Source organism: Cyprinodon variegatus, unplaced genomic scaffold (assembly GCF_000732505.1).
Source record: "Cyprinodon variegatus isolate N-32 unplaced genomic scaffold, C_variegatus-1.0 Scaffold220, whole genome shotgun sequence".
NCBI classification, from domain to species: domain Eukaryota; kingdom Metazoa; phylum Chordata; class Actinopteri; order Cyprinodontiformes; family Cyprinodontidae; genus Cyprinodon; species Cyprinodon variegatus.
The window spans coordinates 268,103-283,133 of NW_015150673.1; the positions used below are offsets into that span (position 1 = coordinate 268,103).

The 15,031-nt window shown below is 35.8% G+C and overlaps 1 protein-coding gene across 3 annotated transcripts in view; it reads left to right on the forward strand.

Annotated features, from left to right (window-relative positions):
- adcy7 (adenylate cyclase 7) overlaps positions 1-15,031 on the forward strand; it is a 77,715-nt gene that overhangs the window by 16,002 nt on the left and 46,682 nt on the right. The window contains exon 1 of one of the 3 annotated variants that reach the window (XM_015380712.1): positions 6,624-6,777. The exons of the other annotated variants lie outside the window; for them this stretch is intronic. The gene's annotated coding sequence lies outside the window, so the exon portion shown is untranslated. Of the gene's footprint in view, positions 1-6,623; positions 6,778-15,031 lie in introns of those variants that run through there. 3 annotated transcript variants of the gene reach the window in all.

Consider the following 15,031-nt stretch of genomic DNA (forward strand, 5'->3'; position numbering starts at 1 on the left):
ATTTATTTATTGTATTTTAATTATTAATCAAAATATTTCTGTTGAAATTTTATCCTGATGGTACCGAAAATGGTATCGAGTATCGAATATTTTCCTTAGTATCGGTATCGAGTTGAAAAGTTTAGTATCGTGACAACCCTACTCTGTAGGATCATTGCATTGGAAAAGCTTTTCCAATAGAGATTAAAGTCACAGTCCAATATCTGAAGAATAGCTCTGCTCTTGAGCTCAAAAATATTACATAACAGGTTGTGGCGCATCATTGTTTGATTTAGTAATGGGACCCAGATAATCTTCTAAACATGGAGCGAGCTTGAAGGTCAAGTTGATAAGCCCTCTGTGGTTCTCAGGACAGTCAGTGTGGTATGTACCGTGCTAAGAAAAGTATTTTTACCTCATTTTTGCCTTTTGTTCTTTAATATCATGAACTTTTTTCTAGGATTTTATGTAATGAATTAAGAGGAAGATTGTTATATGTTGTTTTATTTTCTGCTAAAAATACCTCATAGAGCATTTACTGTAGTATTTGTTTTCAGACCCCTAAATATAATACAGAGCAGCAAATTGCCCTCTGGAACAACCAGATTAACAATATTCTCTTTATTTTTCGTTGTTCCGTAAATGATATTGGAGAACATTAGTGAAGAAATTGTTAAGTTACAACCAAGGAACACAGCAGACAGGTTAGGGAAATACTTTTGGGCATGTTGAGTAGAGTTAGGTTACAACACAACACACCAAACTCTACAATATATCTTATAAACATGCGGACTACAACTACAACCTGACTAAATCAATATGGTTTAGTCCATCTGGGCATGGAGAGTATTTATCAGAAAAGCAGCCAAGAGGCCCACTGGTAGCTCTGGAGGAGCTGCAGAGACTCATAGCTTTGTCTGGATAGTTAATAGTCATACAGAACTTAAACTCGGCCATTATGGATCAGTGGCAAGAAGGAATGCGTTGTTCTTCTCCAGATTATTCAAATAGATTTGGACCAAAGCATGTTTTAGATTAGAACCTAATTCCAACTCAGATTCTATGGTAAGATTTGGAAATTCTCATTTTCTCACTCAGTCTGACCGAGCTTGAGCTAATTTGCAAAGAACAATAAGAAAAATTATTTAAGATCTGAAATAAGTGGTTCTCCAGCTGTTTAGGCAAACCTTCCCTTTACACAACTAATTGTTCTAGCCCCGCCCCCCAACCAACCAGGTACAGACAAAAAGTCAATAGGTAGAAAATGTAAAAAGTCAGTTAAGGTATAGTTTAAGGAAGATTAAAAAAAAAAACAATATTAAAGTATTCAATTTTCTTTTTTTTTCTTTTCCCCCTCACTAATATTATTTAAAAAAATCATTATATTAGTTATTTTGTCCATCTGATTTTGAACATTGAAGACAGCAAACAATAAAGTTGAAATTACACTTTTATAAAAGAGTGAAATTAAACAAAATTAAATTATCTTTAAAAGTATTACATTACTTAGTTTTATTAAAGAGTCTTTAATAAAACTGCTCTGCTCTGTGGGGAAAATAAGACATTACATCTCAGGGTGATTAGCAGATAGACAAGGTCAGGTACGATAAATGTTAGTAATGTTGGAAGAAATATATGGATTAAATTAGTTTTGAGTTCCACATATAGGTAAGTATTTCTATGACGTTTTATATATACTCCCTTTATGTTGTCAAAAATATAACTGGGTCTTTTGTTCTCAGATTTTCTATTATTTATTTTCATTTTTCAAACAGTTCAAATTCTGTTCATTATCCTGTGCTTATCAGACATAGATACAATGTTAATGTAAACCTTATTGTTTCCTGAGGGGCAATTTATTGTGCAGAAAACAGTTACACACAAAACATTTCAAATTGTATTGTGGACCTGGAATTGACCAGACTGTTTTAAAACATCGTATTTTATATCTCCATTATGATGCTGAAAGAGATTTCAACACACAGAGGATGGCTAGGATTAGTCCAATGATCCTAATCTAAGGACCGGGAAGCATGAAGATCATTTAGGTCTCTAAGAGATATCCCTCCAAACAATAAAAGCAAAGTTTAGAAAGGATTCAATAAAACAAAAACAAAAAAAATACTTCTGAAATAAATAAAGTACAAAACTTATGACAAAAAATGTTTTCTTAACCACGCTATCTAAGGTTTTCATCAGTGTCTGCTCCCAGGTATATCTACTGCGAAACTAGCTGCACTATTCAGCCATTGGTCACCACTGGAGAGATCAAATTTTTTCAAATTTTATGCAGATTTCTTCTGTTTTATTCACATTAATTATTTAAAAAGTTTTCTCACACCATTTTAAAAATGCACTTTGTATCATTTAAAAAAACGGCAATGCATTCCGTTATTGCTAAGAAACTCAACAAAATATAAGATGAATAATAAGAGACTAAGACAGAAATATAACTTTTTATTTATTAATGAAACTTTACACCTCCATATCACTGAGGTTATTATTTGGCAGAAATATCAGCTTTCTCCTTAGTTATGGTCACATTTATTAACATCTCCTTGATCTCGGTGTCAAACATCACAGTATCATCTTCACTCTACCTGGGTGACTTTCTCTCATCAGGAGGCGCTTGTTGCTCCGTATCTATCGAGGAAATCAAATCCCACCATGACGCTCCGCATTTAGCAGCGGCTGTCAAGACATATGTGAAAGCCTGCCAATGGAGCCCTACCAGGTTCCTGAGCTATGACGTCCCGTTACCATAGAAACGCTGATATGTTGAATGTGTAACGCAAAAACAAGTCCAGCTTAAAACACAGGATTATTGTTTTGGTTCCATTTGCAGCAAAAAAAAAAGAATAAAAATAAATGGATAAAAAAATACAGGGATTATTTTTAATTTTTGTAGTATTTCAACAGAATGTTTATAAAATTTAGAACCAAACAATAAAGAGATAATAACTACCACCTCATTAAAAATGTGTCTCCTGGCCAAATGTTGCTAGTTTAGCCAGCAGACACAAACCTTACTTGCTTATTTTTTCCCCTCCATTTCTCCTGTCACCTTGAAATTAGACTTTTTTTTTTTTTGTGCAGCATCCATCTGTGACTAATTGTGCACTGGCTTCTGCAGGTTCCTTTTTTTTAAGCTGTCCTTGCAGCGTTGTTAGGGAAATGAGTCACAGTTACCAAGGAAGTGAAATGCTGTGCGGTCAAGTGCATGCTGCAGGGCACATTTTCTCTTTGCTTGAGAACCCTTAAAACCAGGCAGTTGTTTTGACTTCTCAGAGCTGCAGAAAATTGTTTAGACTTGTAAATGACGGAAGTAGGGAGAAAGTAAAATGAGCCCAGAAAAGTCCTTCACTTACTGTCTCCTTTTTGTTGCATTTCTAGGTTTCAAGCTGACAATCCTACAGATATTTATCACTGTTTTGTTGAAGTTCTCATCCTGCAGGTTTTAAGTGATGTTGAACCCCAACAATTGAAACCTGTGCCAAATATGCTTCTCTGTGAAAGTTGGCGGGCTGAATAAGCTCTCTCTGTCGCTATTTCAGGTGATGCTTATGTTTTGCAAGGGAATGCATGGATGTGAATGCATTAGGAGCAAAGAGCAGCAAGGTAGTCTAGTTGTATTTTCAGAATGTGCAAAGCTGATATGCAACTGGAGATGCAGGGATATGTAAAATCAAGCAGGGTTAACTTATAGGATGTCAGAAAACTGACCACCACAGTAAGCTCACTTCCTTGTTGCAAATCTTAAGATAGCTTAGTAGGGTTGGTTTTGCAAAACCAACCTCTTGTAACTCAAAACTAGTTTCAGATTCAATCTAAATACTGATAAGAATTTCCTCTATTTCTTATTTGAATTTGTAACCGAAATAGATAATGATAATTAACAAACATATTTTTCATTTACAATATATTAGGTATACTTGTTAAGTTGCTGTTGACACTAGAAGCTAATCTCTTCAATCACATTGCAGCAATTCAATGCATTTTGGTGCCTAGACACAATGAAGATGTTTAAATTGATCATCATTACTCTTCTTAACTCATTTTATCTTAGCGTTTCAAAACTTGACAACAACCGAAAAAATCTCCTGATCTAATGAGTCTTTATTTTAGCTGCAACATTCAGGTGTTGGGTGAAGGTATGGATCCATTCTGGATTATATCAGTGATCTGGATGCTGCTGCTGTTCCTGTAATCGTGTGGGAGAGGCTTTTTTTGGCAGACTTCAGGCCTCTTTGTCCCAGCTGAGCATGATTTCAACACCTCAGCCTACATATGCAGTGTTGCTGACTGTGTCTATGCCTTTGTTTTAATAGTGTACTTATCCTCTGATGGTTTCTTCCGGGATGATAATGAGCCATGCAACAAAGCTCAAACCATCTCCTGCTGGTTTCTCCAGCATGGTAATGAGTTTATTCTACTTAAATGGCTCCAAAATCACCAGATCTCAATCCATTAGGGCACCCTTGAGATTTGATGAAACAGGAGGTTTGCTTCATAGAGCCAACAAGTTTCCTGTGACTGTGTGATGCTGTAACTCCTTCACCTGCTCCCCATACAGAGAAACTGTCAAAATAAGTCTGAAAAACAGAAGACATTGTAGATGTTGAGGACCTAAAAAAAAGCTGCACTCTTAAGATTTAGATTAGAAGCTTTTTCACAGTTTTTCATTGTCTCTTTATTAAAGTAATAAATGATCATATTGGTTTAAATATTTCAGTTTAATTCAGTTTATTTATATAGTGCCAATTTTACAGTAAAATTCAGTCAGATTATACAGTTAGGTTAAAAGTTTTCTATGTAAGGAAAACCCGCTGATTGCATCAAGACATTGACTTTGAAGGATAACCTCTTCTTGGATGAGCATATAGACGAAGTAGACATCCGTTTGTATTGGGTCATTGACTCTACAGCTCCGTGCATGCATAAGGCGAGAGTGGGAAAGAAAAACTTCCTTTTAACTGGAAGAAACCTCCAGCAGAACTAACTGACTTGCCTTCTGCTGGGCTAACTATGGGCTGAAGGAGACACAAGCAGACATACAGAAGGAACATAGACGCATGGATCTATAAATTATTTCAATGTTAGAAACGGTAAACTAACTCTAAAGGTGGCTCTGTGTAAAAAAAAAACTGTGAAGCCCACAGCTATGTCTAGGAAGTAACAGGACTAAGCACTAAAAAACAGGACCAACTGTATTATCCATAGTTTAAGGTGTTGAAGGCAAGTCCCAGCTGATATTTCTCTCCAGGTTACTGCCACAGCCAGACAGAACCAAACCAGATAAAGCTTCTGTGATGAGAAAAACCAGATAGAACATAAAGTTAGAGTTTGAACTAATAGATAATGCAGAATGGGAGAATAGAGATCAAATGAAGTAGAACAATAAAAAGTGGTCCCTATGTTTTCCAGTAGCCTAAGCCTATAGCATCATAACTAATAAATAGAGATAGCTCAGTATTATTGATTATTTCTATTTTTTAAATCCTTAACAGTCTGACATGCATGTAGTGCAGCCAGCGGCTTACAGAAGCGATTACAAAGTAAGTCGGAGCATGATCCTGACTAAGTGGCTGTTAAGCCATAATATATCCCAGTTTTTACTTTACCAAAAACTTATCAAACTTCAATTTTGTGGCACAAAAATTTAACTGTTTGGACTTAAGCAACACATTAAAAACACTATGATGATATACAGTGACAACAGGATTATGACATTCAGATTTAAAGGGAAGGAGAACAGAGCTAACAACAGATGAACCAGTGGGAAACCTGTAGTAGGTCATAAAGTAGTTAAGATAGTGTACCAATGCAATCTTTCAGATCAAATTCATGTTTCAGTCAAAGTCCAGACCTCAATTTGTGAGAAGACGTAGAACTAGTGTTTGGTAGATTCTCCATGCAATCTGGCTGAGCTTGGGCTTTTTTGTGAGGTGCATATGATGTGAAAAGCTGGTAGAGGTGTTTCTCCAAAGTCTTGTAAATGTGATTGCATTGGGAGGAGTTTGAACAGAGTGTTGGATCCAATTGGAGGAATACAAATACACACAAAGATTAAAATTGTGTGTGCTTTTTCCTTCCACAGTTAAGGTGGAAGGAAAAAAGGTGATAAAATGTGAAAAACTTTAAGGGTCGTGAATAGTTTTGATAACATTGCCTTAACTCTGTGAGCTTCACTTTTTGATTCTCTTTTTGAGACTTTCATGACTTCTATACTTTCTAACAGTTGCTTAAAAGTGTCTGTGATCAACCCGGTCAGACAGTGACTCATTTATGGGAAGGGCAGCAGCGAAACTCAAGTCTTTTCAAGCAATTTCCTTTGTGTGAGCCTGCAGACAGATGCTCAGTAGGAGTAACCCTGCTTTCACACATCTTTGCCAAAAAACCTCTCCTTCCCACTCAGCCACAGAAATCCCAGAAAAGGTAGTGGTGTGTTAAAATATTCCTGCGTTGCTCCTCAACGGCAACGCTTTCATTCACATTCTTTGGCTCACGGTGGCAAAACATAGGGGATGGCTTTTTCAACACGTGCAACTTTTGCCCTGCCTCACACAAAGCTCCCTTTGAGATGCCATAACTGGCAGAGCCGATAGAAAGCCCATCGCCGGGTGCATTTCAGGAGCTCAGCTGAACACGAATCAGGCAGCATCTGCATTAAACAAGGAGATGAGATGCGATGTTTTAAGTGGCCTGTTAAAGACTCTCGAGGGAAGAAAAGAATGCTATTAGTTAAATTCTCAGCTACCATCCACTGGAGTCATCCATGGCTCTTAGGAGCCATTTGAGGTAATGTGATCCCTCTGCACTCTCTCTGCGTCATGCCGACCGTCCGTCTTCTCTGTTCCTGCAGATTTCTAATTGAAGGCTTGGAGTGTGGCCTGCCGCGCAGAGCTTCTAGCACACGGAGTCAGACTTTTTCTTTCCTTTTAATGATTTTTATTTGCAGAACTTTACATCCAAGAAATCTTCAACCAAGCAGTATAAAGCATTTTCTCTCTGCACGTGTTCATCACATAGCCATCTATTGGTACTGGTTGAACAGGAAAAGTAATGTCCTATGGGTCTACAGAAGTGATATGAACTAACATGTCTTTTGGGTTGGAGCAAATTTTCCTGTGATGACTGAGGAGCACACCTCAGGGTTTAGTGGGGTGGGGTTTGGTGTTTTTTTTTTTGTGTGTTGTTAAGAAAGAAAAACTTTAAACTGCTATCAGCTTTTTACTTTACCACCAGTAAAGTAACAAGCTGAGTTTTACATTCAGAGTCTCTGTTTTAGTCATTAACAAATGTAGTTTTCAGTTATAATGGATAATTCTTCTACAGATATACAGATGCATCAGCCAGCTGATGTTTAGAGCAAATATTTCTCTTTTTTCATATGCATGAGGGCTAGAGTTCAACCAATACAGATGTTTTTAAGGCCTGCTGCTCAGACAGCAAAACCCATGATTATTTAGAGATGCAATCATTGAACGTAATACCATTTTGTGTATGATTCTGCTGAAGGAATAGAATAACACTAGTTAAAATGTCAAGAAAGTGATTTTGCGTGATATAACAATGAATACTAAATTTGATAATGCAGTACTGGAAGTATTTCAGTTGATCACAAAGCATCATTGATTATTGCACTAATTAATAAGCTAATGTATGCAGTTATAAGAAAAAGGCAGTAATATACGCAAAGAATATTATATAGCCGATGTATCTCTAAAGGGGGGTAAATTAATTAGCATATTTAGCAGCCATGCCTTCAGGTAACTTGAAGTACACTGTTTTTGCTATCTGTTGTTAATGTGTTGTTTGATTTTATTAATAAATGTTTCTCATCTGTTTAAATTCCGACTTTTATCCTTTTATCCTGTAAACAGAAGAAGAGATAGCAAAAATCAGCCTAATAAAGTTTGTAGCACATATGGGTAATCGTTTAGTCTGGTGTCAGTATAATCAGTAATGCCATTAGACTTAAAAAAAAATGTGCCACTCCATCTTTAAATTCTAACTATAAGCCTTGTATGGGTAATGTAAGACTTTTCAAGTGATTCTTCCCCCAAGAATTAACATAATCTACAACTAATTTTGAGCTTTGATTTCAATTAAAAATCATATTGAAAACTCCTTTCATTAAGACTTAAACATTTTTTCAATAGGAGTAGAAAAAGTAAGGCTATTTAAAGGGGAACACTGTTTTTTTTTTTACATTGGCCCCTTGATTTTATTTTATATTAGTTTTGTGTCATTTGGAGCCGTTCTGAAGATATTCCGTTAGGTTATATCCAAGTAACGTCTTCCTATAGGCAACGACTTGAAGGCACAAACTAAACTGTTCATAATTTATCATTTATGGTACGCCAGCATTAATAACATGTAGGCGAATCACTGTCCCCCAGACATACGCGGTTATATTTTTTATATTTATGTTTATTAAAAACAAAGCGGAGTGTGTAGAACATGATGTAATAACGTAAAATCAAGGGGCCAATGTAAAAAAAAAAAAAAAAACGGTGTTCCCCTTTAAATGATGAGATCAGTCAAGTCAACAACATGCTGAAACGAAGCCACCAGGAGGTCTTGCTTTTGGTAGGAGGGAAAGTTAGAGGCTCGTAGCTTAATGCGTGCAATATTGTAGTTCAACCTTTCTATATGGGTTGTGGTAAACTTTAAAAAGCCAGTTTTTAGATTTTTATCAATATTTTTATTCCTCTTTAAAAAAAAGTGCAAATTTGTTGATTGAACAACCACTTTTTGTGCCATCAAAAACCTCAGCTGCAGATTTCTGATACATCTGAGTAACCATGGGTCTCATGTCAGTACTCTGTACTTCTCAGTACTTCCTTTGGTCTTCATGACGAACAAGCCTCTAAAGACTTTACAAAACAGAATTCTATTAAAAACATGCATTCCACACTTTTCAGATTTTTCTTCTTTAAAAAGTTAAACTATTTTTTATTTGTCTTCTAGAAGTCCCATCAAAATAAAGTAAATAATATTACTGATACAGAATGTGAAAAGTTCAGGGATTATAATAAAAAAAAAAACATGCTGTTGTACGTCTCTATCATGTATTTTGTTTGTTTTTGTTCCTTTTATTGTCTCGTATTGTCAAATACACTTGATAATATGGGGACCATTATGTTCCTGGCTGTCAAAAATCTGTTGCCCTTTCTAGGTATCTAATTGTTAAACTATATTCTTTCCATCTTTTTTGACGGGAGTCTACAAATGCAATGCACACTATGAATTGTAAAAACATGTCATATTTATTAAGAGAGAAGATTGTGCAGATCATGCACCATACGGCCCTGTGAGCGGCCAGATCTTGATAGTAGTCTGGAAGTTTACCATCATCACACCTACCTGAAACTGTCGTCTATTTCTTTTGCAGCTGCGCTGCGTGAGATCTGCCTTTGCCTTGTGTGTAGCGGAGTAATCAGTCCTTTCGCTGTACTGGTTTCAGATGTTGAGGTTTTTCTCTGAGTGGTATAGTGGTATTGAGTTGGCTGGTCTTCTAGGGAATAATTATGGTTTTCTTTTGGACGGTGGTGAAAAACGGGGCCCTTTTGTTTCAGTGTTATGGGAAAGAGTACGGTTCATTTTGAAACCTGAAACAGGGATGTGGCTGGTGACATCAGCTGGAAACAATGATCCATCTTGCTTAAACAGATTGTTCCATTCTTTATTTCAGGCAGGCATGCATTTGTGTTAAGCCTACAGCTACACTATATAGCAAAATCTTAGGATTGAGATAAGGCGCTAAATCTTGCAATAGCAATAACAATTATTATCTCAATGGGCATTGGTTGATTTTAGGGCTGAAACAATTTATTGGATTAATCGTGATTTGTGAATTGATTATTGAAGTAAAAATAAACTTATTTAGTAATCAATTAATCATGAACTCGAGTAGAGACTGTGAAACGTGCCTTTAGCTGACAGAAATTGCAAATTGCAAAAACAAATATAAGCATTTTGCATTTAAGATTAATAAAAAAAAAAGTGTTTGTCAATATGCTCTGTACAGAACTCCTCAAGTGGAAAAGATTTAGTCTCACCGGGTTTCATGTCTTAAAAATCCTCTTTAAGGAAGTTTTGCATATCAGATTATTAATCCATAAATCAAAAAAATAATCGACTGATTAAATGATTTGCAAAATAATCATTAGTTGCAGCCCTACTTGATTTAGCATCTAAGGATGAAAAGATCCACTTGTTCCATTTGGGTTAGTTTGGCACTCTTAGTAAAGTCAGAAAAAGGGAAGAGGCCCAAAATAACTCTGGAGGAGATGCAGAGATCCAGAGCTCAGGTGGTAGAATCGTTTGACAGGACAGCTATTAGTTATGCAAGCCATAATTCTAGTCAACATAATTAGAAGACTGAAAAAAGCTAAAATTGGGGAAATATGATCTCTATTTAATTTGATCAGTACTGTGGATTGAAGGAAATTAAGTGTATTTTGTGGATGACAATAGTAGTGGATAGGGATGTCCCGATCAGCATTTTAGGCCTCCGATCACGATCCGATCTTTTAACCTCAAATCCAATTTGATTATGAGTCCCAATCAGATATTCTGCCTTTACTATTGAAATTTATAAGAATCAAATATATTTTAAACAAGTAACTCAACTTTTTATAAAACTATTAATTCATCAATAAGCTTTGCTATTATTTTAAATCCCATGAAATCAAAATCTTACTCAGAATTAAAGGTCAGCTTCAATTTATTATTTAAACAAAAGTAAAAAGAAAAACACTGACTTGGTACGGTATTATCAAAAAGAAAGTGCTATTCAAGATCCACTTTTAGCTTATAGTGCTTAACTACGGAGCCCCTCTGATGACATGGTCAAAAAAATTTTTTTACTGTGGCCACGAAGTAGTATTTCGTGCGCACAAAGTAGTATTTCGTGGCCACGCAATAAGTTTAACGTGCGCACGAAATACTACTTTGTGGCCACAATTAAACATTTTTTTTTGACCATGTCATAAGAGGGGCTCCGTACTTAACATAAAAAAAATCAGTAAACAATAAAGTGCACTGACCACTGAGAAAATTTCACATAGCCGAGCTCCAATCACGGGAAATTCTGAAAAGATCGGGCCGATCCAATCTCAAGATCAGGATGGAGACATCCCTAGTAGAAGACAAAGTAACAAATTTAATGTCGTCCCGAAATTAGAATCCCTACTGTACCTTTTTCTTGTCTTAACATGCTTTCTGTTATCATGCATATCATATCATGCGTGTTATTATTTGGAGCAGTGGCTTATCTTTAGCTGAGAGAAAGCGGCAGGATAAGCTAATCAGGAAGGCCAGCGCTGTGATTGGATCCCCTCTGGACTGGGAAATTAAAGGGGGTCCTAACTAAATTAACATCTCTGTTGGATAATATTTCCCACCCCATGCATGAAGCTTTTGCAGAACTAGAGAGCTCCTTCAGTGACAGACTGCTGCACTCTAAATGCACCAGGGAGCGTTATCACAGATCCTTCCTCCCAGCAGCTGGAAGACTTTATAACCTTCTCTGTTCCCAACAACCTCAATAAGTTGTTGAATTCATGCTTATTTTGTGCAGTTTCTACCCTAGTCAGTTAAATAACATGCTGCTGTCATTTTGCACATCTCTGATGTTGCTGATATTTTCAAATATGCATTATGGTACAATTACCATAGGTGTATATTGCTTATTTATTCTCCAGGTGCACAGTTTTATAATGTTAAAACACTTTACAGTACAGGATCTCATTGATTATCTTTTAACTGTTCACAATTATGTTATTCTTAAATATTTTTCTAAGGTCCATATTTGTGTGACAATTTTTTCTATAAGCTTTTTGCTGCTGTAAATACCAGAATTTCCCCATTGTGGGACAATAGAGGGATTTTCTATCCTATTCTATTATATTCTATTGTATTCTATTCTATTATAACATGCGTAATGTATTTGGTTTTTCAGGAGGCTAAATAATTCACCCCTTAATGATTTATAATTATTTTATGCTTATAGCTAATGAAGAAACATTTAAGATTAGAATAGTATATCGGGCCAATGAACAACAAAAAGAACAATCATCATCAAAATGCGGGTGAAGATTCTCAGGTCATAGTCATTCCAAAAAACATTTAAAACACAAAACCACTTGACTTTTTTTTCCATCTTCAAAAGGTTATTTTTTATAGTTGCTTGTAGGTTGATTAAAAACAAAAGTACTTTCCTTCAAGCTTAATCAGAAAGCCTGTTCTCATTTATTGAGAAAATTGAAATTTAAAACATTATTCATTAAAAGTGTAATTTAAAATTCGCAATAAGCATTGACATACAGTAATTGATGCTGTTTTATAGGTATATTCATGTTACCTCCTAAAGCCTCCAATCTGTGTGATGCCTACATTGAATGTTGCCAGAAGATTACTTTGGTGACATTTCCCTTTGAAGGACTGCAGGTGTTTTTAAATCCAAACAGCACATCAGATGGAAATGGCTCAGACTCATTCGATTAGCGCTATTTCAATATTGGATTTGTCCCTCGGCTGATATGTTTAGATTTAAATTCTATGTATCTTTAAACCAATAAGCTCCTATTTTTAACTGCTGTTTGTGTCAAACATAAAAAAGGATGGCTACACTTGCAGTTTCAACCTAGCTCCAATTTATAGGTGCATGTGACACATTTAACCAGTAACGGACAGCTTCCAAGTACTGCGTTTTCTTGCTTTCACATCCTGTATTTATTATAAGCAGAGGCATATAACGCTTAAATCACTGCTGAAATAGCATACCGGTAATATTGTTAGGGGCAAGCCGCTCCTTCTGGTGAATGCGGTTAATTCAATACCAGTAGCCGGTACTGGGGAAAGCAGGAGATATTGCTATGGGCAGGGTATGATAATCTAATCCACAAGTGTGCATTGCTGTACATAGATCAGGTTTCTATTTATAGAAATGCTTTTTTATGTACAACGTCCTGCAAGATTACATTGACAGTAAAATACCAACCTGGTCTGACCTGGACATTTGTACTACAAACTAAAAATATGATGAAATTATATGTTCAGTCTAACATTTCAGTAATGCAAATTAATATTTTTAGAATGTGATCATTGTTTGGTAACCCTATTTCCTATCTTTTCTAATTAGCTGGTAGAAACATGCTTTATATGGAAATAAAACCTGATGAATAGACCCTGTGGAATCATAAATCATGAATAATCCTTTAGTATCTGTTAAGCTTTTGTTCTGTTTTTAGCGTATTCCTGTTCAACAGTTACTTTATCTCTGTATAAAGAGTGTAAAATCCCCTATGTTCCATTGCAATAGGACAGGGATCCAATCTTGCGTTATCCATTACCATTTGCATTGATTTTGAGATAAAAGTTCAACATGAATAGACCCATTGATGCATGTTTGTAGTTCAGTGTGAAACGCAAATATCTGTGTTTTACGTCCCTCTAAGCCAATTTTAATGACCGGTGTTAAAGGTCATTGCTGGGTTTGTGTACCTGTATCTGAATTAGCCAGGATATATGATAATAAAATACTCTGAGTCATTCCAAGTGGTCAGCTCATAAGAAAACAATTTTCAAGCATTTAGCATCCAGAGGTAAGCAAAATTTTCATTTTACATAAATTAGATTTTATAGTTAATTGAGAAACAATTAATTCATGCTTTGATTGACAGGATGGCTGTTACTAGTTTCTACAAAATAGCATCATGTAAATGAATATTCTCTTAAATTACTACGAAATACCTCAACTTGACCATAACTCATTTTCATGCACACAAACAAATCCTTAGTCTAAATTTATATAAATGTTTTGCAGTGCGTTGTTGTGCTTTTGCTGCCCTGCGATATAATGGCGGCCTGTCCAGGGTGTACCCTGCCTCTCGCACTTAGACAGCTGGAGATAGGCACCAGCACCCCTCGCGACCCCAATTGGGATAAGTATGATGGAAAATGGATGGATGGATGTTTTGCCTTTGCTCATTGAGTACAAACTCTTATGGTGGAAATTGTCTAGAATTATGCCTTTTTTCTTACATTTTTATCATAAGAATTGCTTGTTGTGTTAAAATATGATATGCAATTACTGCTTTGCAACGGTTGCACTGGAGCTTGGGTTAATTTGCTTGTACAAAGGGTGATTCTTCAAAGCTGTGCTGTTTGATTTTATTTGTCATATTTTTGAAATGTTAACCAAATGATCCAGAATCGAAATAATTCCCAAAGAATCCCGAATAAACACAGCATGAGCCTTTGGCTTCCTACTAACCTCTTAATCTAGGACTGCTTTCTTGTAGTAGCAGAGATGCAGGCAGGGCATTTGCTGTTAAACCAAGTTATGAGCTAAACAAAAATAGTTGCACACACTTTAAGAACAATTTGAAATTGAAAAGCATAAATAAAACACTGCTCAGCCCTGTAACCAACTGAATCCGCTTTAAAAATCTTTAGGTTTTTCTAACAGAAAGACCGATAACAGCAATTATTAAATTGAGTTTAATCAAGCGCAGGATATGTCTTGTTTTGCTTTAAAAGAGGATTAAAGCCAAAACCAACTAATAATTGGTTGTTACTTTGAAAACAACCAAAGATTTAACAAAGATCACAATTTAAAGAACACAAGACTGGCAAATGTTCCTTGAAATATTTAGTAGATAAATAGCAGATAAGTCATATAGTATATTCAGACCAGAGATTATGTCCTTAAAGTCACTCATACATTTCTTAAACTCTTTAAACCTCTACATTTATTTGAAAAATTAAAAATAGTAAATGCCTTGTGGGACTATTACCAATGTTCTTTGCAAACTTGGTCTGTGCAATGATGTGGTTTTTTGGTTGCATTGCTTTGGTCGTTTCTTTACCAAAATCACCTTTAACCCTAAAAGTTTGCGTCACAGGCTGGGAAATGCAATTGCTCTTCCTTTTTTTCCCCCTCTTTTTTCGAGACCGGGTCACTCTTTGTCCTCTTTTGTCCAGGCTCATTGAATGCCAGCACAAAGACGGCTATAAAAGCAAAGTGATTTGCTGTGCAGAA